The sequence below is a fragment of the Triticum aestivum genome, chromosome 5D, assembly GCF_018294505.1.
Source record: "Triticum aestivum cultivar Chinese Spring chromosome 5D, IWGSC CS RefSeq v2.1, whole genome shotgun sequence".
Taxonomy (NCBI): Eukaryota; Viridiplantae; Streptophyta; class Magnoliopsida; order Poales; family Poaceae; genus Triticum; species Triticum aestivum.
Window position 1 is genome coordinate 559,227,351 of NC_057808.1, and position 26,648 is coordinate 559,253,998.

General features: G+C 46.4%; 1 pseudogene; it reads left to right on the forward strand.

Annotated features, from left to right (window-relative positions):
* The first annotated feature begins 4,651 nt into the window (after positions 1-4,651).
* On the forward strand, positions 4,652-20,994 carry LOC123121227 (probable LRR receptor-like serine/threonine-protein kinase At3g47570; annotated as a pseudogene).
* The last annotated feature ends 5,654 nt before the right edge of the window (positions 20,995-26,648 follow it).

Consider the following 26,648-nt stretch of genomic DNA (forward strand, 5'->3'; position numbering starts at 1 on the left):
TATGCATGTATATAGTAGCGTAGAATATGTGTACTGAAACTTCATCAAAATTAAAATAAAACACAAAATAAAATATAAAAGAAATAAAACACTCCAAATTAAAAAGAAACCAGGTTTAGGGGGGCTAAAACCCTAAACCTGCGGAGGAGGCCTTTAGTCCCGGTTGGCCACGAGAACCGGGACTAAAGGTCCTCGGCCCCGACGGACCACGGGCGCCCACGTGGACGGGCCTTTAGTCCCGGTCAGCCACAAGAACCGGGACTAAAGCCTTTAGTCGCGGTCCGTAAGAGGCGCGACTAAAGGGGGGTCTTTAGTCGCGCATATTTAGTCCCGGTTGCACAGCCGGGACTAAAGGCTGTTGCGAACCGGGACTAAAGGGTTTTTTTCTACCAGTGTTGGTTCAAGAAGCAGGACGACGGGGTATTGCAAACCGTGTGTATAGTCGTCTGCGACCTGTCTGCATGCCTCAACTAGTTCAAGACATTGATCGGGGTAGATCTTGACGAACTCCGCACCGGATTGGACCATGTCGTGCAAGTTGAGTCGGGTCACCTAATCTTTAGAACTGTACACCGGGAAGCGGCAGGTCTGACCCAGATGGGCACCACTTGCACGAGATAACCAGTCAAGGAGCACGCTTCGAATGTGCCTTCCCCCGCCAGAGGTATGTGATCCGACCAAAATTTTGCCTCTGCTTTTTGTTCTGTCGAATTCCACCATGAATAAAACGCGCGGACCAGCTGGAGATGCGCTAAAGGATTTTGAATCTTCTTATCATTCTTGAATAGTATACTTCTTTTCCTAGAGTAGTATAGCAATTTTGACGTACTGACCGATCAGTTGTGCGCCAAAGAATTTTCTTAGCGAAGGCCACATCAATTTCTTCGTGCCAGCCAAAACATTACGAGAGTAATATACGGCGCCATCTTTATTTAGAAATTCAAACACTTTGGTTGAAATTCTATTCTATCGCACGCACGTTTTAAATGAAGATATATAGTGCGTGAGAAGTCAGTCAACGCTGTCAAAGATTGAGAAGTCTGATCACGTACTGGCATTTTCTAAAGTGACACTCTTTTGGAAAGAAGATACTGCTAGTGCGTTGTATTGTGAGTGCTCCAATGCACACGGTGGCTGTCCCTGTCAGATGGCCAAGATGAGGCTACATGAGCTGCATTTTTTTTAGAAAAGGAAGATGAACCCCGGCCTCTGCATCTGGGCGATGCATACGGCCACTTTATTAATTATTCTCATAAGACCTTACAAAGTCATACAACAATAAGACTAAAGCCGCCGTCTAAGCAACAAACTGTCGTTACACCTATCCAGTTGATGAAGGGGCGCAGATAGACTGAGCCTAATACCAAACAGACATCACAGCCGAGCCTAACATCTCAAACCTGAGACCCCAACCTAGCCACTTGCTGGGTCTGGGGCACACACTGGTCCGGCGTGCTCTCAAAGGCCGCCGCCGCCAACTGCCACCGCTCCATCTTCAGAACTGTACTGATGCATCAACATTGCTCGGCCTAGCTATCGCCGACGTCACCACGGCGCCCAACGGCACCTCCTCCCTGCGCGCAAACAGCTGTGCACGTCGCGGTCGCCACTAATACACCTCAGCGCCATGCTGCCAAGTACCACCAGCCGACACAGCTTGAAGTCCTTGGAAGATCTGTCGTGCGTAGCACCTGCCGACCAGGCTACATGAGCTGCATGACCGAGAAAATAATCAAAATATACAAGTGGAGTAAGTGGAACTTGGAATATTGCAATAGATATGCTTGGATTTTTTTCATTCTTCCGCACTTTGCATCCATGTAATTTATAAACTATATTAGCGAAGCAAGGGTGGCGGCTGTTGACAGATCCTACATCCCTTTGTGCGCGTGTGCTCCGAGCCAAATACTATCCAGATGGGAATTTGTTAAGTGCACAACCAAAGGAAGGAATCTCGTATACTTGGCGCAGCATCTTGCATGGCATTGAGTTGTTAAGGCAGGGTGTAATTAAACGTGTGGGTGATGGACTGATGGTTCATCCATTAATATTTGGGCTGACCCATGGCTACCAAGGAATTGGTCTGGAAGACCGATTACACCTCGTGGAGGTTCAGTTCTGAGTAAAGTTGAGGATCTCATCAACCCTTACACAGGGGACTGGGATGTAGAACTAGTTCAGGATATTTTTTGGCAGCAGGATGCAGCTATGATCCTTACAATTCCACTAAAACCTGATATGGAGGACGAGTGGGCATGGTTTGCTGATCCAAAAGGCCTCTTTTCAGTTAAGTCGGCCTATAAATTGCATCGCTTATTGGGGGATATGAACAAAGCAGAGGCTTCAAACTCTGCCCAGCAAGAAGGATTTAGGTGGTATGATATCTGGAATGTGCCGTGCACGCCGACGGCGAAGCAATTCCTATGGCGCATTGTTGGCGCCGCCTCTTCTCGCAGCGCCGCCTCTTCTTCTGCCCCGAGCTGCCTCTCACAACTCTCTATTCTGGCTTTTCTCAAAAACACTCCCATGAACACAAGGACACAGAGAGAGAACACACACACACACGCAACCAAGGAGAAGACCAGCTGGTGCTTTGCCGAGAGGCTCTCCTCCTTGGTGGAACAAGAGACTACATTGTCTATTTTCCCAGCCCTCACGGCCTTCTCCTTTTTCATTAATATGCAACACATATATATACATCAGGGGTAAGCACTCAAGCCCACAACTCACGCCACTACACCGGCCACTAGCCCATGCACTCGCGCATCACCCGGCTACTAGCTCAACTAACTCCATGCACTACGGCACTACCTAACCACTAACTACATGCACGTCTATACTCATCACTTGTGCCAATATCTCAACGGTCACATGATCCGGCTATGCAGCTAACTACGAGTTGCATGCAACTAACTCTCCAGATCTCTTGGCTCCTCCAACTAATCAGTCCAGCACATCCGGTCTTGCTCCAGTCATACACGTGCTTGCCGTATCACACGGCCTCGCCGCCTCGTGCACCGCTGCAGCTTCACACTGCCATCGGCATCTCGCCGTGCTCGCCGTATCACACGGCGGCCTAGCATCTCGCCTTCTCCGCACATCTCCGTTGAAGCTTCACCGGACTAGCTACTCTCTAACCTATCCTACATGCATGACGAAAGCAAACTAAATATGTAGATACATACATCAAGATTAAAGCTAACACGCATCGCTCATAATAGTCTTCCCACGATGCTTGCTATAAAGAGAAGAGGTATCGAAGTAGACGCTTTGTGCCCGGTCTGCGCTCGACTAGATGAAGATGGTGCTCATTTTTTGTCAAATGTAAAGAGGTCTGCAAGATTTGGTCAGCACTTCTTTTGGATCGGGAACGCCAAATGCTTGTTAACTGTGCCGGTCCTAAAGAATTTTTGCAATTACTGTTAGGCTGGGACAGACAAAAAGTCATGATTACCATTGCAATTCTATGGATTTAGTGGAAAACACGAAATAAGGTGAATGTAGAGGGAAAGAAACTGAACATAGATGATGCACTGTTCCAAATCCGAAGGGAGGCTGCAGATTATGAAGCTTTCTGTCTAAAAAGGCCAACGCAGAGGCTCGGTACTCAGCAAATTTGGGTGCCGCCATAGGGCGATCTTCTGAAAATCAACACAGACGGCAGTTTTCGGAAGTACACACAGGATGGAGGGTGAGGTTTCATAGTCCGAGACAAGGATGGGGAGGCTGTAGGAGCAGGGGCTGGTATACTGAAGTTTATTCATGACTCGCTTCAGGCGGAAGCAGAAGCTTGCATACATGCATTACAGGCCGCACAAGGTTGGGCTATGACCAACATTATTCTGGAAACAGACTCAAAACAGCTGGTTCAGGCAATCACCACCCATGACTACGATCTGTCCCCTAATGGAGTGCTATTCGGTGAGATTAAAGCTTTTGCTAGACTGAATTTTTCTTCCTTTTCTGTTTTGTACTGCCCAAGACACTGTAATAAGGTAGCTGACGCCATCGCGGCGTTCGGTGCGAAGATGGATGCTAATCCCCAAGCCGTATGGCCGGGTGGCGCTCCTACCTTTGTACAGGATTTGGTGGCCAGCGATTATGCTGCGTTCGTTGGTTAATGGAATAAAGATGTTTCCATGTCAATTTTTTTATAAACTATATTAATTTTATACTCCCTCCGCAAACTAATATAAGAGCGTTTAGAATAGTAAAGTAGTGATCTAAACACTCTTATATAGTTTACATAGGGAGTATATCCCAGATGAGAGAATTAAAGGTGAATTGTTTCACTATGCTGCCCTTACGCCCAATGGACTTGTGGCTTTAAAAGAGTGTATATCTTCCTGCATTCCCTTTATTGATCGACAAGTCTAGTTGCAAAGTTCACAAGGTAGAGGATATTTCCTGGATGTGTTTATTTAGTGTGTCTCGGGGTCAAGCTTCGATAGCTCCGCACTCTGCATCCCACTGCATGTTGCCGGGCTGCGCATGCTCCTTCCAGGAATGCGATGAACGAGATCAAATGATCGATGCACTTGTGACCCCCAAAAGGCTGAGGTTCTGCGGAAATCCCCTATAATTTCACCACTACTCCCGTTGTTCACAGCACACATAGCCCCACAAGCAAACAGGTGAGCCACCTAGCTCAATGGCCGCTCCATTCATTTCTGCTCCTATTCCTATCATCACACTCGTACTACTCTTAGCCTTCTCGGCTTTCTCTCCTAGTCCGACCACTGGCAGTGGGAGCCACACCAACCCCTAACACATCTTTCTGCCATTGGGTTGGTGTCTCGTGCAGCCGGCATAGGCAACGCGTCAACGCTCTATCGGTCAACGGTGTGCCTCACGCTGGGTCTTTGGCCCCTCATATTGGTAACCTCTCTTTTCTCTCTGTCCTCAATCTCACCCGCGCCAATCTCACAGGCTCCATTCCAGTCGAACTTGGTAGGCTACATCGTCTTAGGTATCTCCGTCTTTCAAGAAATAGCCTGTCGAATGCTATACCTACTTCCCTAGGGAACCTCACAAGGCTCGAGTACATTGGTCTATCTCTGAACCAACTATCAGGCCAGATACCTTTTGAGATGTTGCATATGCACAACCTTAAGGTGATTGCTCTAGCCGCAAATTACTTGAATGGCCAAATTCCACCGTATTTGTTCAATAACACGCCTTCTTTGACGGCCATCGATTTTGGAAATAATAGCCTGTCAGGTCCTATGCCACACACCATTGCATCTCTATCCATGCTTCGGTTCTTCAGCCTACAAATTAATCAATTCTCTGGCCTAATGCCACAAGCCATTTACAACATGTCTAGCCTTCAAAGCATGATACTCAACAGGAAATGGTAACTTAACTGGAATGTTTCCGAGGAATCAAAGTTTCAACCTCCCAATGTTGCAACAATTTTCTCTAGATGATAACAATTTTTATGGTCAATTTCCAGTAGGGCTTGCATCATGCCAGTACCTACAGGTAATTGATCTGGGTGGAAATTCCTTTGTGGATGTATTACCAAAATGGTTTGCCAATTTGCCATACCTTGAACAACTATTCTTGGGTTTTAGTGGCCTTATTGGTTCAATCCCAGATGCTCTTAGCAATATCACCAGTCTTACTGATCTAGACATCTTGAACGGAAACCTCACAGGAGAGATTCCACCAAAATTAGGTCTTATGCATGAAATCTCGTATATGTACCTTGGAGGCAACCAATTGACAGGTAAAATTCCAGCTTCCCTTGGCAACCTATCCAATTTGTATTTCCTTTCTTTGGGAAGTAATCAGTTGTCCAGTCAAGTACCAACAACAATCGGAGAAAATTCAGCTCTATGCACACTTGATTTGTCAAACAACAATTTATACGGAAATCTAGACTTCTTATGAGCTCTTTCCAAATGCACGGAACTCCAAATCCTTTTGATACAATCTAATTATTTCACCGGTGTCCTCCATGGTCATATGGGGAACCTCAGTTCACATTTAATCACTTTTGCTGCAGGATACAACAAGTTAATCGGTGGAATTCCTACATCAATCTCAAACATAACTAACCTTCAACGGATAGATCATAGTAACAACTTGTTCACCGAGCCAATCTCGGAATCCGTCAGTATGTTGGAGAATCTGGTATGGCTGGATATCTCTCACAATGAAATGTTAGGCCCTATCCCAACACAAATGGGTATGCTTGGGAGCCTACAACGTTTGTTTCTCCGAGGAAACAAACTTTTAGGCTCCATACCAAACAACTTTGGTAATGTAAGTTCGTTAGAATACATCGACTTGTCCAGTAACCATTTAATTTCAATGATACCCATGAGCTTTTTTCGCCTAGCTAAACTTATCAAACTAGATCTTTCACATAATTCCTCCGTTGGTGCACTACCAGCTAATTTTTCTACTCTAAGACAAACAAATTACATGGACATTTCTTCCAACTTCTTGATAGGAAGCATCCCAAATTCATTCAGACAACTTAGTAGCTAACCTACCTAAATCTGTCACATAACTCTTTCAACAACTCAATTCCAGGCCCATTGGAAAAGCTAAAAGGTTTAGCATCATTAGACCTCTCATTTAACAATCTCTCTGGCGCAATTCCCATGTTCGTTGCCAACTTTACCTACTTGATAACCTTAAACCTCTCATTCAATAGTCTAGAAGAGCAAATACCCCAGGGAGGTGTTTTCTCAAACCTCTCCTCAGAATCTTTGATTGGCAGCGTCGGGCTATGTGCGGCCACACACCTAAGATTTCCGCCATGCCTATACAGATCTACCTCAAGTAAAAGACACTTGCTTCAATTTATACTCCCAATAATTTCTTTAGCATTTGGCATCGTAGCCATTTTTTTATACCTATGGACTCAAAAGAAACTTCGGGAAGGAGCTGAAAAAGCTTCCTTTGATCCAACTGATGCCATAGGGCATCATATGGTCTCCTGTCGTGAGCTCATCCAGGCAACCGATAATTTTAGTGAAGATAGCATCATAGGATCTGGAAGCTTTGGAAAAGTTTTCAAGGGAAGACTAAGCAATGGCTTGGTTGTGGCAATAAAAGTTCTTGGCATGCGGCTAGAGCAGGCCATCCGAAGTTTTGATGTCGAGTGTCAAGTGTTACGCATGGTGCGACACCGCAACCTGGTAAAGGTACTCAACACATGTTCCAATCTTGACTTCAGAGCACTAGTGCTTCAGTACATGCCCAATGGAAACTTAGAGATGCTCCTACACCAGTCTCAGAGTACAGGGTGCTTGGATTTCTTGAGAGGTTGGGAATCATGCTCGATGTGCCGATGGCAATGAATATCTACACCATGAGCACTATGAGTTGATATTGCATTGTGACATAAAACCTAGCAATGCGTTGTTCGATGAGGAGATGACGCCGCATGTGGTGGACTTTGGAATTGCACGATTGCTTCTAGATGACAAGTCCATGACTGTGAAACTTGAGATTGGGAGATTGAAACGGCACAACCCAAAGGGTGGCCTCGGGGTGTTTATATATATCCATGCCCTAGGGCACAACCGGCAGTCCGGTATATACAAGGTTGTTACAAGTTGTTACAGAGGATAAGAACTACGGGTAGATAAGAGATACTAACAACTCAATACTACCGAAACCCTGTACAACATCTAACGTGTTGAACATCCCCCCTCAATCTGAACTTCGTACTAGAAGATTGAGACTGTGTCTGTTTGAGACAAACGCTGCTTCTGCTAATGGCTTAGTGAAGATATCAGCAGTCTGTTCCTTGGAGGAGATGAACCTTACGTCAAGTGCCTTAGCCGCAACTCTTTCACGCACAAAGTAAAATCCACCTCTATATGTTTTGTTCTGGCATTTAAAACTGGATTGGCTGGCAAATAGGTAGCTCCCAGATTATCACACCACAAAACTGTAGGCCACGGCATGAAGACCCCAAGCTCACCAAGGACAGACTGTATCCAGATCACTTCAGCTGTTCCATTTGCTAAAACTTTGTACTCGGACTCAGTACTTGAACGTGAAACGGTAGCTTGCTTCCTTGAGCTCCAAGACACAAGATTTGGCCCAAGAAATACTACAAAGCCACCTGTGGATCTGCGATCATCACTGCATCCAGCCCAATCTGCATCCGAGAAACAACTTAGTAATAGAGAGGGTGATTTCCGTATGGAAAGACCCATATCACGTGTGTGCTTTAAATACCTCAGAATGCGTTTAGCAGCTGAAAGATGTACCGTGGTTGGTGTGTGCAAGAACTGACAAACTCGGTTAACTGCGAACGAGATATCTGGTCTCGTGAGTGTCAAGTATTGAAGTGCCCCAACCAGACGTCGATACTTGGTGATATCAGCCTGTCCAAGAGGTGATCCACTGTCCTTACTAAGTTTTTCACTCGAAGACATGGGAGTGGTTGATATCTTGCTGTTCTCCATGTTTGCACGCTGCAGTATATCGCCAATATATTTCTGTTGAGACAGAACAATGCCCCCTGGCGATGACGTCACCTGAACTCCAAGAAAGTAGTGCAAGGGGCCAAGATCCTTGAGAGCAAAGGAGACTTGGAGAGCCGCAAGTAACTTGGTTGCGGCAGAAGGAGAGGAGCTTGCCACGATGATATCATCAACATACACTAACATGAAGATAGTAACACCACCACGGTTGAACACAAACAGGGATGTATCAGCCTTAGATGCTATAAAACCAAGTTGTTGGAGCCGTGAGCTTAACCGAGAGTACCACGCACGAGGAGCTTGTTTGAGACCGTAAAGAGCCTTGTTGAGCTTGTACAAATAGCAAGGTACAGCAGGATCCTCACAACCAGGAGGTTGCCTCATGTATACATCCTCCTGAAGAATGCCATGGAGGAATGCATTTTGAGCATCCAACTGTCGCAGACACCAACCACGTTAAACCGCAATGGAGAGAACAAGGCATACAGTAACGGGTTTGACCACTGGACTGAAAGTGTCCTCATAGTCCAACCCATACCTTTGCTTGAATCCCATAGCAACGAGACGAGCCTTGAGACGATCAACAGAACCATCAGCTTTATGCTTGATCTTGTAAACCCACTTGTAGTCAAGAACATTAACATGCGGCGGGGGAGGTACAAGAGTCCATGTACCATTTTGACGAAGAGCATCAAGTTCAGCCTGCATGGCCGCACGCCACTCGGGGGACTGAAACGCTTCACGATGGTTTGCAGGTTCACGGTGAACAAGAAACGCACGCTTGGAGGGATCATAAGTGATCGTGCCATCTGTGCGATGCTTGATATGGCGGGTGTGATCACGAGTCCGAGTGACCATCACATGAGACGTTGGTGCAGCTGATCCGGGAGCCGCAGAAGATCCGGGGGAAGCGCATGCAGATGCGTTAGCAGCCGCCACCGCCTGGGATCCAGCGCTGGGCGCCAAATCAGTATCGGTGCACGTGCCACCAGCAGCGGCAGACCGTGCCACGCTAGGCCGCTCCATGCCAGAGTCCAGGTCTGGCGATCCCACGGGCGCCACGTGGGCCGGGGACCCAGCCGTGTCGGGCACAGCAGGAGACAGCCGGGGAGCGGGTCCCACCTCGGGCGAGGGGAGGCGCGCCCCAGACACAGGCGAGCTGGGGGTGGAGGGGACCGGCCCACCTATGGCCGACAGGTGGACGCGCGGGGACGCCGACCCGTCGCTGTCGGTCGTCTCCGTTTCTGGCGCCGCGCAATCATTGGCTGGCGCGCGATCCGAGGGCGGATCCACACCAGAATCCGCGCCAGAATCTGCATGGGATCCCGGGATGGCGGCGGGAGGGATTTTCTGCACCAGAGGAGGACCTGCATCCACGTTAGCATCCAAAACAGATGTGCCATAGTTCATGTGATCATGCGGAAACAGAAGAATGGTATGTTCGGAGACACGGGGTGGGATGGGCGAGCTCTGTTTATGAGCAAAGGGAAAAACTTTGTCGACAAACACAACATCCCGTGAGATATAGACGCGAGAAGTGGGCACATGGAGACATTTGTACCCTTTGTGACGGATGCTATACCCTATAAACACGCATTGTTGAGACCAAAAAGCAAGTTTATGAGTATTGTAGGGACGCAAGTTAGGCCAACATGCACACCCAAAAGTTCGAAGAGAGACATAGTCAGGTTTTTGTTGAAACAGTTTTTCCATAGGGCTAAGGTTACCAATGACACGACTAGGAAGTCGATTTATGAGATAGCACGCACAGAGGTATGCCTCATCCCAAAAACGGAGAGGCATAGACGCATGAGATAAAAGTGAAAGTCCCATGTTGACTATATGGCGGTGTTTTCTTTCAGCGGAACCGTTCTGTTGATGCGTGTGTGGACAGGAAACATGATGAGCAATGCCAAGTTGGCGAAAAAATGTGTTGCTAAGCTTTTCGTATTCCCCGCCCCAGTCAGACTGGACACAGAAAATTTTACGTGACAATAGGCATTCAACATGTGCAAGGAAATCATGAAAAACATCAAACACATCACATTTTCGTTTGAGGAGATAAATCCAAACAAATTTGCTATAATCATCAATGAACGAAACATAATATTGGAACCCACTAGATGAAGTTTTAGCAGGTCCCCACACATCTGAAAACACTAATTCCAAAGGAAAAGAGGAAACACTCGAGGATATAGGAAAGGGAAGCTGATGTGCTTTGCCTTGCTGACATGCATGGCACACATTGGTCAGAGACCGACTCGAAGATGCTAATTTATTGGACGCCAAAATATGCTGGACAACTTGAGACGCCGGGTGACCAAACCGGGCATGCCAGTCTTCTGCGGAGAGTCGAACGGAGGACAAGGCACGGTACTTCATTGGCCGAATGGGGTAGAGCCCGTTTTCACATCTGCCTTGAAGAAGTACCCTCTTGGTGGTCAAATCCTTCATGAGAAAATGAGTAGGATAGTATTTTAGATAAGCATGATTATCAACAGCAAGACGATTGACAGAAAGTAGGTTTTTATCAGCACTGGGGACATAAAGAATATTGCGAAGTTGAAGGTTAGCAGAGGGTGTGGGAAGGATCGCATGACCACGATGAGCTATGTGCAAACCTGAGCCATAAGCCGTGTGGATGCGGTCTCGTCCAGGATACTTCTCCCTTATGGTGAGGCAGTCCAGATCAGAGGTGATGTGGTCGGTGGCTCCCGTGTCCGTGAACCACGCAAGGTCACCAAGGATGGAAGGAGGCGAGGCAACAGCAAGGCCCGCCATCTTGGAGTGCTGGGTTTGAAAAGCATGATTGTAGCGTTGAGCACACTCCCTCGCATAGTGCCTAGGGCCACGTCAGAGTTGGCATTGGACGCGGGTGTCATTACCACCCCCGTAGTCACCGCGGTCACCACCACAACGGTTGCCACCGTAGTCACCTTGCGGGCGATTGCCGCCTCGATCACCGCGGTTGCCACCGCGGTTATTGTTGTTGTAGTCACCGCGATCGCCTTGATTACCACGGCCCTTGCCACGGTAGTTGCCCTTGCCGCCGCGATTGTTGTTGTTGTTGCCGGGCTTGTCGCGGGCGGCGTAGTTGACAGAAGATCCGCCGGCTTGGAGATGAAGGCGGCAGCGTGATACTTGCGACGACGCTCGAAGGAAAGTGCATGCGAGTAAAGCTCCCCAAGGGTCATCTCATCAATCCGAGTTGTAACGGCGGTGATGAGGGGCTCGTAGTCGCTCTCGAGCCCGGTGATGACAGCGGTGATGATGTCGTCGTCCCGCATGGGGCGGCCGGCCGCCGCTAGCTGATCGGCGTAGGAGCGAATCTTGGCGAAGTAATCCGCCATGGAGAGGTTACCCTTGCGGAAATTTGCCATGTATAGCTTGATCTGAACAACGCTAGCGCGACAATGAGCGGAATACATCTCCTCAAGATGTGCCCAGATGGCACGTGAAGTGTCAAAACGAATGACCTGCATGAGCACGTCATCGGTGAGAGAGGCGAGGAGGTAGCTGAGCACGCACTACTAGGGAAAACCCTAGTTGTAGCGCGGGTTTAATGCCCACTAGTAGCGCGGGCTGCCGCGCTACTAATAAGGCGCTACAGCTATTACTTAGCAGTAGCGCGTGCGACACGCGCTACTGCTAAGACACATAGAGGCAGCGCTTGTTCTCTCCCGCGCTGCTGCTAATCTAGCTAGTTGCAGCGTGTTTACTATCCATCTCTATTAGTATTCTTTTTTTCATTTTTTTATTTTTAGTGTATTTATACGCCGTTATAAATTTTTTGGTACAATACCAATTATGAGATTTATATCATTATGTCCATAACAGTGTGTCAAATGAAGGTGGATTAGATTCAAGTGGAGGCAATATGTGGTGCATGTCAAAAGTAATACTACTAATCCAAACTTGATCTAGTTTGGACTAGTAGTACTTTCGATGTGCCCCACATGTTGCCTCCACTTGAATCTAATCCGACAGCACAAGCTATTTAATCATCATCCTAGTCATTACCACCAACAGTATTTACTTAATCACCGTAGTCATAGTGTAGCACATCATCATCTTCAAACTCATTCTAGCTAGCTAATCACCACCAACACTAGATGCGGTAGCTATCTAATCACCACCAACACTAGCTAATAATAATCATCATAGTCATTACCACCAACACTAGCTATTTAATCATCATAGTCATAGTGTAGCACATCATCATCTTCAAACTCATTTGTAGCTAGCTGATCACTCCTGCTGCTCTCTCTCAGGTAAAATAACATAAAACATGTGTAGCTCTCCTCCTTCATCAAGTTGGAGCATGCAGATGAACCTGTCTCCTAATCGTGGGCTACGCTTCTGATTGCTGCCCTTTAGTACTTCTCTGCACTCCTCCATCACAAATTTGGTCCAGTCTTTCACTATTAAGCATTCCTCGCTATTAGAAATCCTGAATGCACTAAAGTGCATTGTAGGATATCTTGGCCGTAACCTAACAATACTCATGGTACCTTTAGTCTCGATCCCATGAGGCACAACATTCATCGGGAGTCCCAGTTGAAGAACATGGTATAGTAACATACTTAGCAATGAAGTTTAGCTTAAAAAATAATGTATGCAAAAGATGCACTGAGGACAAATAGTAAAAATCTTACCATCTTTCCTAAATAGATGTGACCGTATTTCAGTACGAACACTATTGGTCACACGTTTTCAGTACTAACATTTCTAAGTGCAGGAAGAAAGTTTGTCTTGACAGTATGAAGATCCTCAAGCCATGAAACATAATGACTTAGCTCCTCGCAGTTTAGTTCAGCCCCGGGACAATAGTAGGTCCTGTATAGCAAGCACTCGACATGTTTGCTTGAACGGAAATAAGCTGACAATAGAAATTAGTTGTCAACTATTTTTGAATAAACAATATCAAAGACATAAATATGGTTGAGAAACTCACATAATGGTATAACTGGATGCGTCTGCACATCGACCCAGATGTCGATATTACCTTCAATATCATCTTCCGGACGAATATCAAAGGTGATAACCATATCAGGCTCAAATGCATAAGTCTTGCATAGTGCTCGCCAAGTTTTGCATCCAAAATAGGTGTAGTCGTCTGCGTTGTATAATTTTGCGTGGAAAATACAACCATGCTCGGTCTTCAAGTAAACTTTCCTTACCTCCATAGTACTACTGAAACCTATCTTATCCAAGACAAAAACTCTTGCATGGCAGGGGATACGCTAGTAGAATAGTAAAAAAATTAAATTATAAGTTGAAGCAAATGAAGCAGATGTCATCACTACTAGGAAAAGGGCTATAGATAATATGAACACTAATGGCGCACCACACATGTGGTGCGCCACTACTATATACTAATGGCGCACCATGTGTTGGTGCGCCATTAGTGTCCAAATACTAATGGGGCACCACATCCACGGTGCGCCACTAGTAAAAAAACATTATTTTTTTTCAAAAGTACTAATGACGCACCAGGGGATAGTGCGCCATTACTAGTTTTAACTAGTAATGGCGCACCAGTAAGAGATGCGCCATTGCTATCTATACGTATGGCGCACCCCCTACCAGTGCGCCATTTCTATCACCCCTTATCCCCTCCCTCTAGTCATGTTCTCTCCCCTCCCCTTCCTCCTGGCACACCCACCCACCTCCCTCAACTTAGATCTAGATCGGGAAGCCTCGGCCACTGACTCCTCGTCGCCGCCGCCACGAACGCCGGCCATTTCCCGCGAGACCCGGCGGCGCGTAGCACGCCCCTTTCCTCCCCTCCCCCAGCGCCTTCCATGCATCCGGCGCTCGCGGCCTCCAGTCTCACCCGCGGCTAGGGTTCCGCCCCCTGTCCATTTTTCTGGAGGTCGGGCATGGCGCGGGCGGGCCAAGCGCCGGCGACGAGGGCGCCGGATCCGGGGGCAGGGCTCCCTTCTCCTCACGCTGCAGCCGCTGGCCTCCTCCTACTCGAGGAGGAGGAGCAGGAGCAGGTGGGGCGCACCTAGCCCCAAGGTCGCCGCCGTCGAGGGCTTCTACGACCTAGATCCCGACGTCCACGGTGCCGTCGTCCAGCAACTCGAGGTCAAGGTGCTCCCCCTTCTCTGTTTGATTCGGTCCGGCAGCCGTGGATGTGGATGTGGGTTCCTCAGGCCTCTCTGTCTGCCCTGTTCGTGATGTGCTGCAGGAGAAGTCCACTCACGTGATGTGCCCGTCCATGGAGAGGAGCAGCAGCAGCTCAAGATCGATTTTCTCCTCCACTCCTCTCTCGTTTTGAAATCCTAGGCTGGCTTGGGTTACCTCATGTGCTTACTTGCTTCCTATTTGCTTGCTTGTTGCTGCTCTTACTCATGGCCGTCCAGATTAGCTAGCATTCTTAGGCAGCCTATGGTGGTCACTGTTTTTCTCACTGAATTTATAAACTCACTTTATATTCAGTTTATAAATTAACAGTAGCTTCAAAATTAAGTATCATTCGCATGGATCAACTGTTATTTTATTTTGTGGAGGATAAAGTTCAGATCATGAATAATGGCATTACAAGTGAACTTGGCACAATTACACATGTCCTGAACCTCATAGAATCTGACACTAGCAAGTCTTCATTGGCATGCAAGTACTACTTTTACATTGTCATGACAGGAACAAGTAATTTGACATGTATCATTGGTACTGCTAAAACATTTCGTTCATGTTTCAACAAATTTGGTGAAGACTGCTAAAATATATGATCAGGAACAATTAATTTGTTGTGTTTTAACATATCTTGCCACTACTCTGTAGTTAAAGCACAACGTGAGGCTGCAGCAGAAGCTTGAGGAATGCAGGGGCTAATGATAGTACTCATCAACCAAAATTACCGGCGTTGTCAACCATGCTTTGAACTTTTGGAGATCAAGCTGTATGGTTGTACCATGAATATTTTTGGTAACTACCTCAACTCTCATGAGATGATTAGCTTAGAAAATCGAAATATTTCCTCTTAATTTCAGCTCTTTTGATGATGCACATAGTTTTGTGCTTGGGGTGCTCAGAAAGAATAGGATGCTTTCTTTTTTATACATCTCGTGTGCTTATCCTTGTCTCAGAACAGAAAGGAAAAATGAATACTTGGTCTTTACATGGAAAGGACGCTCCTATGGTTATTGTGATCTCAAAGTTTGCATAACTTCTTCTAATGTTTTATTTACTCTTTTACTGGCTTCCCTGTCTTTGCTTTTTTATTTGTGGCGCTTAGTTGCTCACCTAGCATGGTCTGTTACCCAAGCTGCAGTTTAAGGATTCAAGTGGCGATTGCAACCCAAAACATTGCGAAGAATCTGCTGCCAGAGGCTTCATTATGCACACCTTTTCTTTTTTACAAAATGGAGTCTGATCTGCTGTCATCACATCAACAGGTATGCCTACATCACCAATGTTTCTACAGTGACATTTATTCACACACAAATGAAGATATTCTAAGGTTAGAACGAACATCACCTTCAGCACCTGGTGTGTATCGTAGTTGGATGACAGCAGATTGTGCAGTGGGCCTCTCGGCGGTGTGAAAATCCGGCAAAAGAAATCACCTGATCATATATTTGATTATACTTCTGATTGCTCAATCATATATAAAGAATAGAATATAATGGACAAACCAGGTGATATTGCCGCGGGTGTCCTAGATGGGGTGTGTTCTGCATTAAGAATAGTAGATGTAGCTTTCTTATGAGCCCTGTTTAGTGCATACCTCTCCCTTTCCCTTTGTCTCTTCAACTCTTTAGGACCTGCCATTTGGCCTACGTGGACGAAATCTTTACGTAGGCTCGAGTTGGTGATATATTTAAGTTGCTTCCCTGAGTTGGTGATGTTGAATAGGTTCTCAAATGGGGTCTCTAAGTCGTCACGCTGAGTCGTAATTATTGACATTTTCCTTGTTACAAAATGAGCTCCGGTTTGATTTGAAGGAATTTGGATCATGAAATGGAGCCTGATCGGACGTCATCACATCAGCATTTATGCCTATACCACCAATGTCAGTACAGTAACATTTTTTCCCACACAAATGGAGTCCCAAATTCGTTAGGATGAGAGGATGCCATATGCAATGTCTCAATCAGGATCTTAGTGTTCCCAATCATGGTTGTTGTACATGAAATATTTACTTGAGCCATAAACAGGATGGTTGCAGGAGAAAAATAAGTACAATGATTTGGTGTTTTCAATGCTTTGAACCGATGAGAATTCTACAAGCCTACCTATAGCCAGTAGGGCTCCTATCAAAATTCATTTCCATTATTATCTTACTCATACAATATTCACGCCATGTAATTCTGGAAATATATGCTCATATCTAGTTCTGCATAAAAAAATGACAGTATTGACATGTTATAAATATTTTGTTTGTCTTTCTGTTTATTTTGTTACATTTTGTAGGGATAAAGTGAAGAAAAAGAAGAAAAGATTACTAGAAGATTAGTTTTAGGATTTTCTTTTATTTCCTTGCAATTTTCCTTTTATTGGATACTTGTAAAGACATTGTAATATTCTTACTATAATAAAAATTATGATTCTCTTCATTTTTTGTTTTTAAATTATTTTTCCTTATAGGTTGTTTTTTGTAAATTTGTTTTTTTTTGTTTTCCAAATACATTACTAGTGGCGCATTTAAGCCCTTATTAGTGGCGCACCTTCCTTTATTACTAGTGCCGCACCTATAAGGCTATTAGTGGCGCACCTGGAGGGAATACCAGTGGAGCACCTAAGGGTTAGTAGTGGCACACCATGTGGTGCGCCACTGGTATTTGGATTACCAATGGCGCACCTGTGATGCGCCATTAGTAAAAAAAATTATAATGGCGTGATGCTAGTGGCGCACCTGTAGTGCGCCATTAGTAGGCAAAACAGGTGCGCCACTAGCAGGCCTTTTCCTAGTAGTGCATGCTTAATTACGAAAAAAGACTTGTCGTTGTGACTTACTGTATCCACTTCGAAGTTCACGTCCAGCTTGATGCTGAAGCGCCTATCATCATCTAGGAAGATTCCGTCGCACAGGCCGCGCTCATCTTCACAGTATTTTCAAATACTGAAATCCTTTTCATTGTCAGACATTTCCTATGTTCATAGTTGAAACATTAATTGAAAATCGATCGAAGACAACTACCAGGATAGTCAAAATATCTTATCGGACTCATATTGACATGAGCATTCAATAAGCAAAACCAAATCGTAAAATAAATAAGTATTCAAATTAGCATGCATTCAATAAGCAAAAGTAAATCATCTCATGCGTCCGTACATCGTCGAATATTATCACTAATACATCCCGAATAGTATCATACATATAACATCACTAATACAACTAAAACCCTAGCGCACGACGGGTATTGGCGCGGGCGGTGGACACCCAAAGAGAAGGAACCATCACAGGATCATAGCTCAAGTGAGATCCCTGAAGAACCTGCCAGGTATTGGAGAACCTGTGCTCCAACGCAAAAAAGTAGCGACGGACGTGCGCGTCCTCCTCACTGACACGGTGACGCACCACCTCCGCGGGGTCCTCGAGCCTCTGGACCATCACTGGCCCACGCGACCGCCACCAAAGAAGGTTCGGGTCAACGACAGGCTGGCTCCTCACCAACCTGCGCCCCCCGGTAGGTAGCACCTCCCAGTACCACCCCGGCGGAGCCCAGTCCCGGACATGGCCCATCTGGTGACGCAGGTATCCTCCGCGGACTCGACGACGAGGATGCGGGATAGGCATCGTCGACGTCGATGCGGGAAAAAATGCTTTAACTAAAAAATAACAACAAATGTGACATGTTCAACTAGTTCTATTAATTCAACTAGTTCTTACGATTAAATCTAGTCAATTAATTCTATACCTAATAAAATGAATAATGAGATAAAAAAGGCCTATGCTTTGCATGAATGTTGACTCATTCCCGGTGCGGCAAATCCCGGGCACTCGATATGTCCTAGTTTGTAGCAAAAGTCATGCCGAAATTCACGGAAAATTTCGGCATGACTTTTACTAAAAAGTGGACAAATCGAGAACCTGAAATTTGCCGAAATGGAAATGAATCAACATTCCGGCAAAACATAGGCCACTCGACTTCATTCCCTGGAAACAACAAAGCCACTTGGGCACAATCGAACCACTTCAATAATGAATATGCAAATGAACATCAATGACATATATCATATAACAACAATCTTGTTTTTTGTTTACATAGCAACAATTAGTTTAACCAAGTTTTTGAAAGAAAAACAATTCTGTTTTTTGTTTTTTGAATGAAATTACTGTTTAGGCATTTTCATAAAAATTTGCCCTAGCTAATTTCCTAAAAAAATTGCTAATAATTTTTCCTAAATTTTAAATAATGCCTACTGCCCTAAACAAATCTAGGGTTCATATGAACACCTAGGGTTCATATGAACATCAACACAACATCAACACATATATGAATTACCCTAGCAGAGAGAGAGGAGGGTAGGGGAGAGGAGAGGCAGAGCCTTACGGTGACTGCGGCGTTGGAGGGGCAGGCGGCGTCGAGGACGGGGTCGGGGCTCGGGCGCGCAGTGGAGGGCGGCGTCGATGTTGGGGTCGGGGGCGTCGTCGAGGTCGGGGACGGCGTCGAGGGTGTGCGGCGGGCGGCGGCGGTGGTGAGGTTGAGGGCGGCGGCGGTGAGGTCGAGAGCGGCAGGGCGACGGCGGCGATGGAGCAGTTGGGGCAGAGGGGGAAGTTGGAGGGGAAGGACTTAGCGAAATTTTGAGCCCGCGCGGCCGGGGGTTAAGTCAAACTAGCAGCAGCGCGTTTTTCCGGAACGCGCTATAGCTAAGTTAGCTATAGCGTGTCTAGAGGAACGCGCTACAGCTATTCCTTTCTGTTTTATAATATCAGTAGCGCTTTGCACTGAAAAAACCCTACTGCTAAGTCTAAGCATGTAAAAACTTCAAATATATACATTGGTCGTTCATTGATCCTTTTGTGTAGAATCTAAATAGTCAACATGAATCCTCACAGTACCTGTATAGGCACGGGTGAAGATTCATATTGCAGCCACAAATCCTACACATATAGTTCAATGAAGACCAAGTGCTCGAGATAGTTTGAGAAGTAACATATTTAAGGTGGTAAACACCTTATTCACTTAGCAGTGTGGGACTAAACTTAATTAGGTGCAATACTTAGCAGTAGCGTGTTTTGAAGAAACACGTTGCTACTAAGTACTTTAGCAGTAGCGCGTCCTTGGAAGGGCGCTACTACTATATCTAGCCTGGGGGAAACGCCGTGGCAATTATAGTAGTAGCGCTTGTTTTACCTAGGCCGCTACTGCTACCGTGCTATTTGTAGCGCGGTTTTCTGAAGCTCGCTACTGCTAATTAGCAGTATCGTCTGTTTTTAAACCGCGCTGCTGCTAAGATTCTGTGTATAAGGTTTTCCCTAGCAATGACGATCTGGTCCTGCCGGTACCAGACGACATATTCAGGATTGACAGCGCGTTCCCCCTTGTCATCGGGTGGAAGCAACCGAGCAGGTGTAGGAGAGGTGCCATCTACATAGCCGGTGACGTTGGCGATGCAAAGGGGAGGAAGAATCTGGGCTTTCCAGAGGAGGTAGTTGGAGGTGGTGAGTTTTGCCGTAATGAGGCTGGCAGAAGGAGGAGGCACAGCGGAGGTGGAGGGGGGCGAGAGAGACGCCGGCAGGGTGAGCGAGGGCATGGCAGAGGAGGTCATGGCGCCGGCAGAAGGAGAACCCATCGAGCTATTAAGCGAGATGGCTCTGATACCATGTGAAACTTGAGATTGGGAGATTGAATCGGCACAACCCAAAGGGTGGCCTCGGAGTGTTTATATATATCCATGCCCTAGGGCACAACCGGCAGTCTGGTATATACAAGGTTGTTACATGTTGTTACAGAGGATAAGAACTACAGGTAGATAAGAGATACTAACAACTCAATACTACCGAAACCCTGTACAACATCTAACGTGTTTAACAATGACAAGTACAAGCATGCATGGAACAATTGGGTACATGGCACCAGGTAATTAATTAACTAGCACTTATTATCTTGCTCAAGCAAGCACTCGTTAAACCACTGATAGAATATATGGCTTCACTGAAAACAACACAAATAAGACTTAATTTCCATATATATAATTTCCTTTAACAGAGTACGGGTCACTTGGAAAAGCATCACGGAAGAGCGATGTGTTTAGTTATGGAATCATGATCCTTGAAGTCTTCACTGGAAGGAGACCCACTGATGCTACGTTCGGCGCACAACTAACCCTTAGGCAATGGGTTCATCAGGCGTTTCCAATAGAGCTTGTCCATGTCATCGATGGCCAGCTACTGCAAGGCTCCCCTCTTTCTGGTTGTGTCTTGGACAATGACTTTCTTGAGTCAGTATTTGAGCTAGGTTTGGCCTGCACCACTGACTTGCCTGACAAGAGATTGACTATGAGTGATGTGGTCGTGAGGCTGATGAAGATCAAAGCCGAGTACACCAAACATGCGACAAAGATGTCACCTTATGCTACACAATGATCCCTCGCTCATATCATCTATAACTATGGATGGATCTATCTATCATGTTTTGTCCATTTAGAATATACACATACCTTTAGCGATGGGGATGAGTCAGGCTTATTCGGTTGTATTGTACATTTGGCATGTATAGATATTTTATCATGCCTTTCTTCTTTCAAACTCAGACTGGCATTCTCGATAGGTTAGATGTTAATTCTGAGCAAAGAACACGAAACAACACCATTGGACATTTCTCCTAGGGTAGCAAAGCTACAGAATGTTGTGTATATGCATAGACATTTCAACAAGATTAGTGCACTTAACCCCCAGCCTTTTGGTGCTGGCACCGCCACTGTGCCAGACCAAAGGTACCCGGAGCTATATGATGAACCTTGACCGAAGCTGTATTTCATGTCCATGAAACACCAACGTCTACACCAATTTGCAGCCAAACTTGCCGACATGTTGATACATAAGGAATACTAGTACGTACGCATGCATACAACCTAGTGAAACGATGACCGTTAGTAGCCTTATTTATTTTCTTTTCCTGGGGATCAATAAAAATATTTGAGGGACATGCCACAGTGACTACTCTTACTTTCTCTTCAGGTTTAGAAAACCTCTCGATAAAGTAAGTGCGTGTCAATACCTAGTTAAGATTAAAGAGGAGCACAGCTTCAAAAAAAAAGATTAAAGAGGAGCACTAGCCATGAGAGTACTGATATGTTGCTTTCTATCATACTACTAGTCGGTGATCTAGTAGGAACGAGCAGGCGTTGAGTTGTTTGTTTCCTCCACTAATTACGTGCTTCTGATAACTGATCCTGCAGCATGTCCTCTCCAGCCGCTAACCTCTCTTCCTCGACTAATTACGCGTTGAGTACGTTAGTTGATCCTTCCCCGGTCAAGGAAGCATGATGCATGTTACCGAATATTTGTTTCCAGCTTCGCTTTTAATATTTGTTTCCAAACCTATCCTACTAACAAATATTGTGTACCGGAAGCATTGTTCGGTCGACTAGAGAATTTATCCAACCAAACAGTCATTCGCTTCCTTCAAGTAGAAAAAAACTGTGCATTGTGCCGGAAGCTACTCTTACTAATTCGCTATGGACTCTGTGGGAACACCAGCGTCGCCCCCCGCCTGGGCGACTCGGGCGGATCGGCAATCCTAGCCGCCGGGCCGCCGTAGATCCCTGCCTCCCTCCGTCGCCACTGGAGGAAGCCACCGGGCAAAGCCTGGTGGCCGACGGTGGTGGCGGAGGCTCCCTCCCCTCCCACGCATGTTTGGGTGATGCGGGGCATCCATGGGCGTGGGGCACCTGCCCAGATTTGGATCGCTGGCGACGCGGGGTCTCTCCGGCGGCGGCGCGTGGCGGCGGCATGGTGGTGGGCAGGGGCAGTGGTGCTGCAGGGTCGACGGGGAGGACTGGTGGTGCGGCTGTTGGTGGCGTCGTGCGGGTTGGCTGATCCAGCCCGTACATGTGGCCGGCCGGCAGCTGCGTGGAAGGGCCTGCGAGGGGCTCCGGAGGCCTCCGCTGGCGATCCGGCGGAGCTTCTGGATCGGATCCGGTCGTCACGTCCGATCCGTCCGGCCGTTTGGGATACTGCGAGTACCCGGCGGTCTGTTGCGGATCTCTGCCGAACGGCGGCGCGTGGAGGGGCCGGTGAGGATGCCGGATCTCCGCTAGAGTACCGACGGCGACCTACGTCTTCGTGGCAAGCTTCCGCTCGGTTCCAGCCAGCCGCGAGATCGGGACGACGTGGCTTCCGGTGAAAATCGCGCCTGACTGCGGTCTTGTCAGGTGATGGCGGCGTCTCGGACGTCGTTCCCTTCTCGAGGCATCGTCGTTGCAGGTCACGTCAACCTGATTGGGAAGTTCCGGGGGAAACCTTAGATCTGGGTCTACCGGATCGGACGATGACGGCGCCTTCGGTGTCGTTCTTCCTCCTGGGGGCACGTTTAGGAGCAAGTGCTAGTTGGAGGGGACAAGAGGATGAGCGGTGTTTCATCTTGCCCATTGATGACGGCGGATCTTGGCGGCGTGGCGCAGTGGAGACTCGGCGCCCGATGCGCGGAGATGGACTCCCGCAGGAGGATGACGCTGTCTGGCGTCGTGGTGGCGTCGGCGGCAGCTAGACCAGGCAAGGTTCATGCAGCAGTACAACTCTGAAGATGGATTGGTGGCAGGTGGCTGCTGTTGGGGAACGTAGTAATTCAAAAAATTGCCTACGATCACGCAAGATATCTATCTAAGAGAAGCATAGCGACGAGCGGGGAGAGTGTGTCCACGTACCCTCGTAGACCGAAAGCGAAAGCGTTTAGTAACGCGGTTGATCTAGTCGAGCGTCTTCACGATCCAACTGATCCAAGTACTGAACGTATGGCACCTCCGTGTTCAGCACACGTTCAGCTCGATGACGTCCTTCGAGCTCTTGATCCAGTTGAGGATGAGGGAGAGTTTTGTCAGCACAACGGCGTGGTGACGGTGATGATGAAGTTACCGGCGCAAGGGTTCGCCTAATCACTACGAGGATATGACCGAGGTGTGTAACTGTGGAGGGGGCACCGCACACGGCTAAGATAAATCTTGTTGTGCCTTTGGGGTGCCCCCCTCCCACGTATATAAAGGAGGGGGGAAGAGGAGGCCGGCCCTAGAGGGGGCGCGCCAAGGGGGGGAGTCCTACTTGCACTCCCGGTCCAAGTAGGATTCGCCCCCCCCCCCCCTTTCCTATTTCAACTAGGAGAAGGAGGGAAGGGGGAAGAGGGGAGAAGGAAAGAGGGGGCGCAGCCCCCTCCTAGTCCAATTCGGACAAACCCATGGGGGGCGCGCGGCCACCCCTTGAGGCCCTTCTCTCCTTTCCCCTAAAGTCCATTAAGGCCCATTACTCTCCCGGGGGGTTCCGGTAACCTCCCGGTACTCCGGAAAATACCCGAAACACTTCGGAACCATTCCGCTATCCGAATATAACCTTCCAATATATCGATCTTTACCTCTCGACCATTTCGAGACTCCTCGTCATGTCCATGATCTCATCCGGGACTCCGATCAAACTTCGGTCATCAAATCACATAACTCATAATACAAATCGTCATCGAACGTTAAGCGTGCGGACCCTACGGGTTCGAGAACTACGTAGACATGACCGAGACACATCTCCTCTCAATAACCAATAGCGTAACCTGGATGCTCATATTGGTTCCTACATATTCTACAAAGATCTTTATCGGTCAAACCGCATAACAACATACGTTGTTCCCTTTCTCATCGGTATGTTACTTGCCCGAGATTCAATTGTCGGTATCATCATACCTAGTTCAATATCATTACCGGCATGTCTCTTTACTTGTTCCGTAATGCATCATCCCGCAACTAACTCATTAGTCACATTGCTTGCAAGGCTTATAGTGATGTGCATTGCCGAGAGGGCCCAGAGATACCTCTCCGATACACGGAGTGACAAATCTTAATCTTCATCTATGCCAACCCAACAAACACCTTCGGAGACATCTGTAGAGCATCTTTATAATCACCCAGTTACGTTGACGTTTGATAGCACACAAGGTGTTCCTCCGGTATTCGGGAGTTGCATAATCTCATAGTCAGAGGAACATGTATAAGTCATGAAGAAAGCAATAGCAATAAACTAAACGACCATAATAATGCTAAGCTAACGGATGGGTCTTGTCCATCACATCATTCTCTAATGATGTGATCCCGTTCATCAAATGACAACACATGTCTATGGCTAGGAAACTTAACCATCTTTGATTAACGAGCTAGTCAAGTAGAGGCATACTAGGGACACTCTGTTTGTCTATGTATTGACACATGTACTAAGTTTCCGTTTAATACAATTCTAGAATGAATAATAAACATTTATTGTGATATAAGGAAATATAAATAACAACTTTATTATTGCTTCTAGGGCATATTTTCTCCGGTCTCCCACTTGCACTAGAGTAAAAATTCTAGATCATATCTCCATGTGATTTAACACCAATAGTTCACATCACCATGTGATTAGCACCCATAGTTCACATCGACATGTGACCAACACCCAAAGGGTTTACTAGAGTCAGTAATCGCCATGTGATTAACACCCAAAGAGTACTAAGGTGTGATCATGTTTTGCTTGTGAGAGTGGTTTAGTCAACGGCTCTGCCACATTCAAATCCGTATGTATTTTGCAAATTTCTATGTCTACAATGCTCTGCACAGAGCTACTCTAGCTAATTGCTCCCACTTTCAATATGTATCCAGATTGAGACTTAGAGTCATCCGGACCAGTGTCAAAGCTTGCATCAATGTAACCCTTTATGACGAACTTTTTGTCACCTCCATAACCGAGAAACATATCCTTATTCCACTAAGGATAATTTTGACCAATGTCCAGTGATCTACTCCTGGATCACTATTGTACCATCTTGCCAAATTCATGGTGAGGTACACAATAGGTCTGGTACACAGCATAGCATACGTTACAGAAACTATGGCTGAGGCATAGGGAATGCCTTTCATTCTCTTTCTATTTTCTGCCGTGGTCGGGTTTTGAGTCTTACTCAACTTCACACCTTACAACTCAGGAAAGAACTCCTTCTTTGACTGATCCATTTGGAACTCTTTCAAAAATTTATCAAGGTATGTACTCATCGAAAGTCTTATCAAGCGTTTTGATCTATCTCTATAGATCTTGATGCTCAATACGTAAGCAGCTTTACCGAGATCTTACTTTGAAAAACTCCTTTCAAACTCTCCTTTATGCTTTCCAAAACATTCTACATCATTTCCGATCAACAATATGTCATTCACATATACTTATCAAAAAGGCTGTAGTGCTCCCACTCACTTTCTTGTAAATACAGGCTTCACCGCAAGTCTTTATAAAACTATATGCTTTGATCAACTCATCAAAGCGTATATTCCAACTCCGAGATGTCTGCACCAGTCCATAGATGGATCGCTGGAGCTTGCACATTTTGTCAGCATCTTAAGGATTGACAATACCTTCTGGTTGCATCATATACAACTCTTATATAATAAATCCATTAAGGAATGTAGTTTTGTTATCCATTTGCCAGATTTCATAAAATGCGGCAATCGCTAACATGATTCGGACAGACTTAAGCATCGCTACGGGTGAGAAAATCCCATCGTAGTCAACACCTTGAACTTGTCGAAAAACCTTTCGCGACAAGTCGAGCTTTGTAGATATTAACACTACCATTAGCGTCCCTCTTCCTCTTGAAGATCCATTTATTCTCAATGGCTTGCCAATCATCGGGCAAGTCCACCAAAGTCCATACTTTGTTCGCATACATGGATCATATCTCAGATTTCATGGTCTCAAGACATTTAGCGGAATCTGGGCTCATCATCGCTTCCTCATAGTTCGTAGGTTCGTCATGGTCGAGTAACATGACTTCCAGAACAGGATTACCGTACCACTCTGGTGTGGAACGTACTCTGGTTGACCTACGAGGTTCGGTAGTAACTTGATCTGAAGTTTTATGATCATTATCATTAGCAGTAGAAGCACTCAGTTTCAGGCTTAGGAACAGCTTTGGGCTTCTTCATGGGAGTGGTAACTTGCTTGCCATTCTTCTTGAAGTTCCCTATCATTCCCTTGCCCTTTTACTTGAAACTAGTGGTCTTGTTAACCATCAA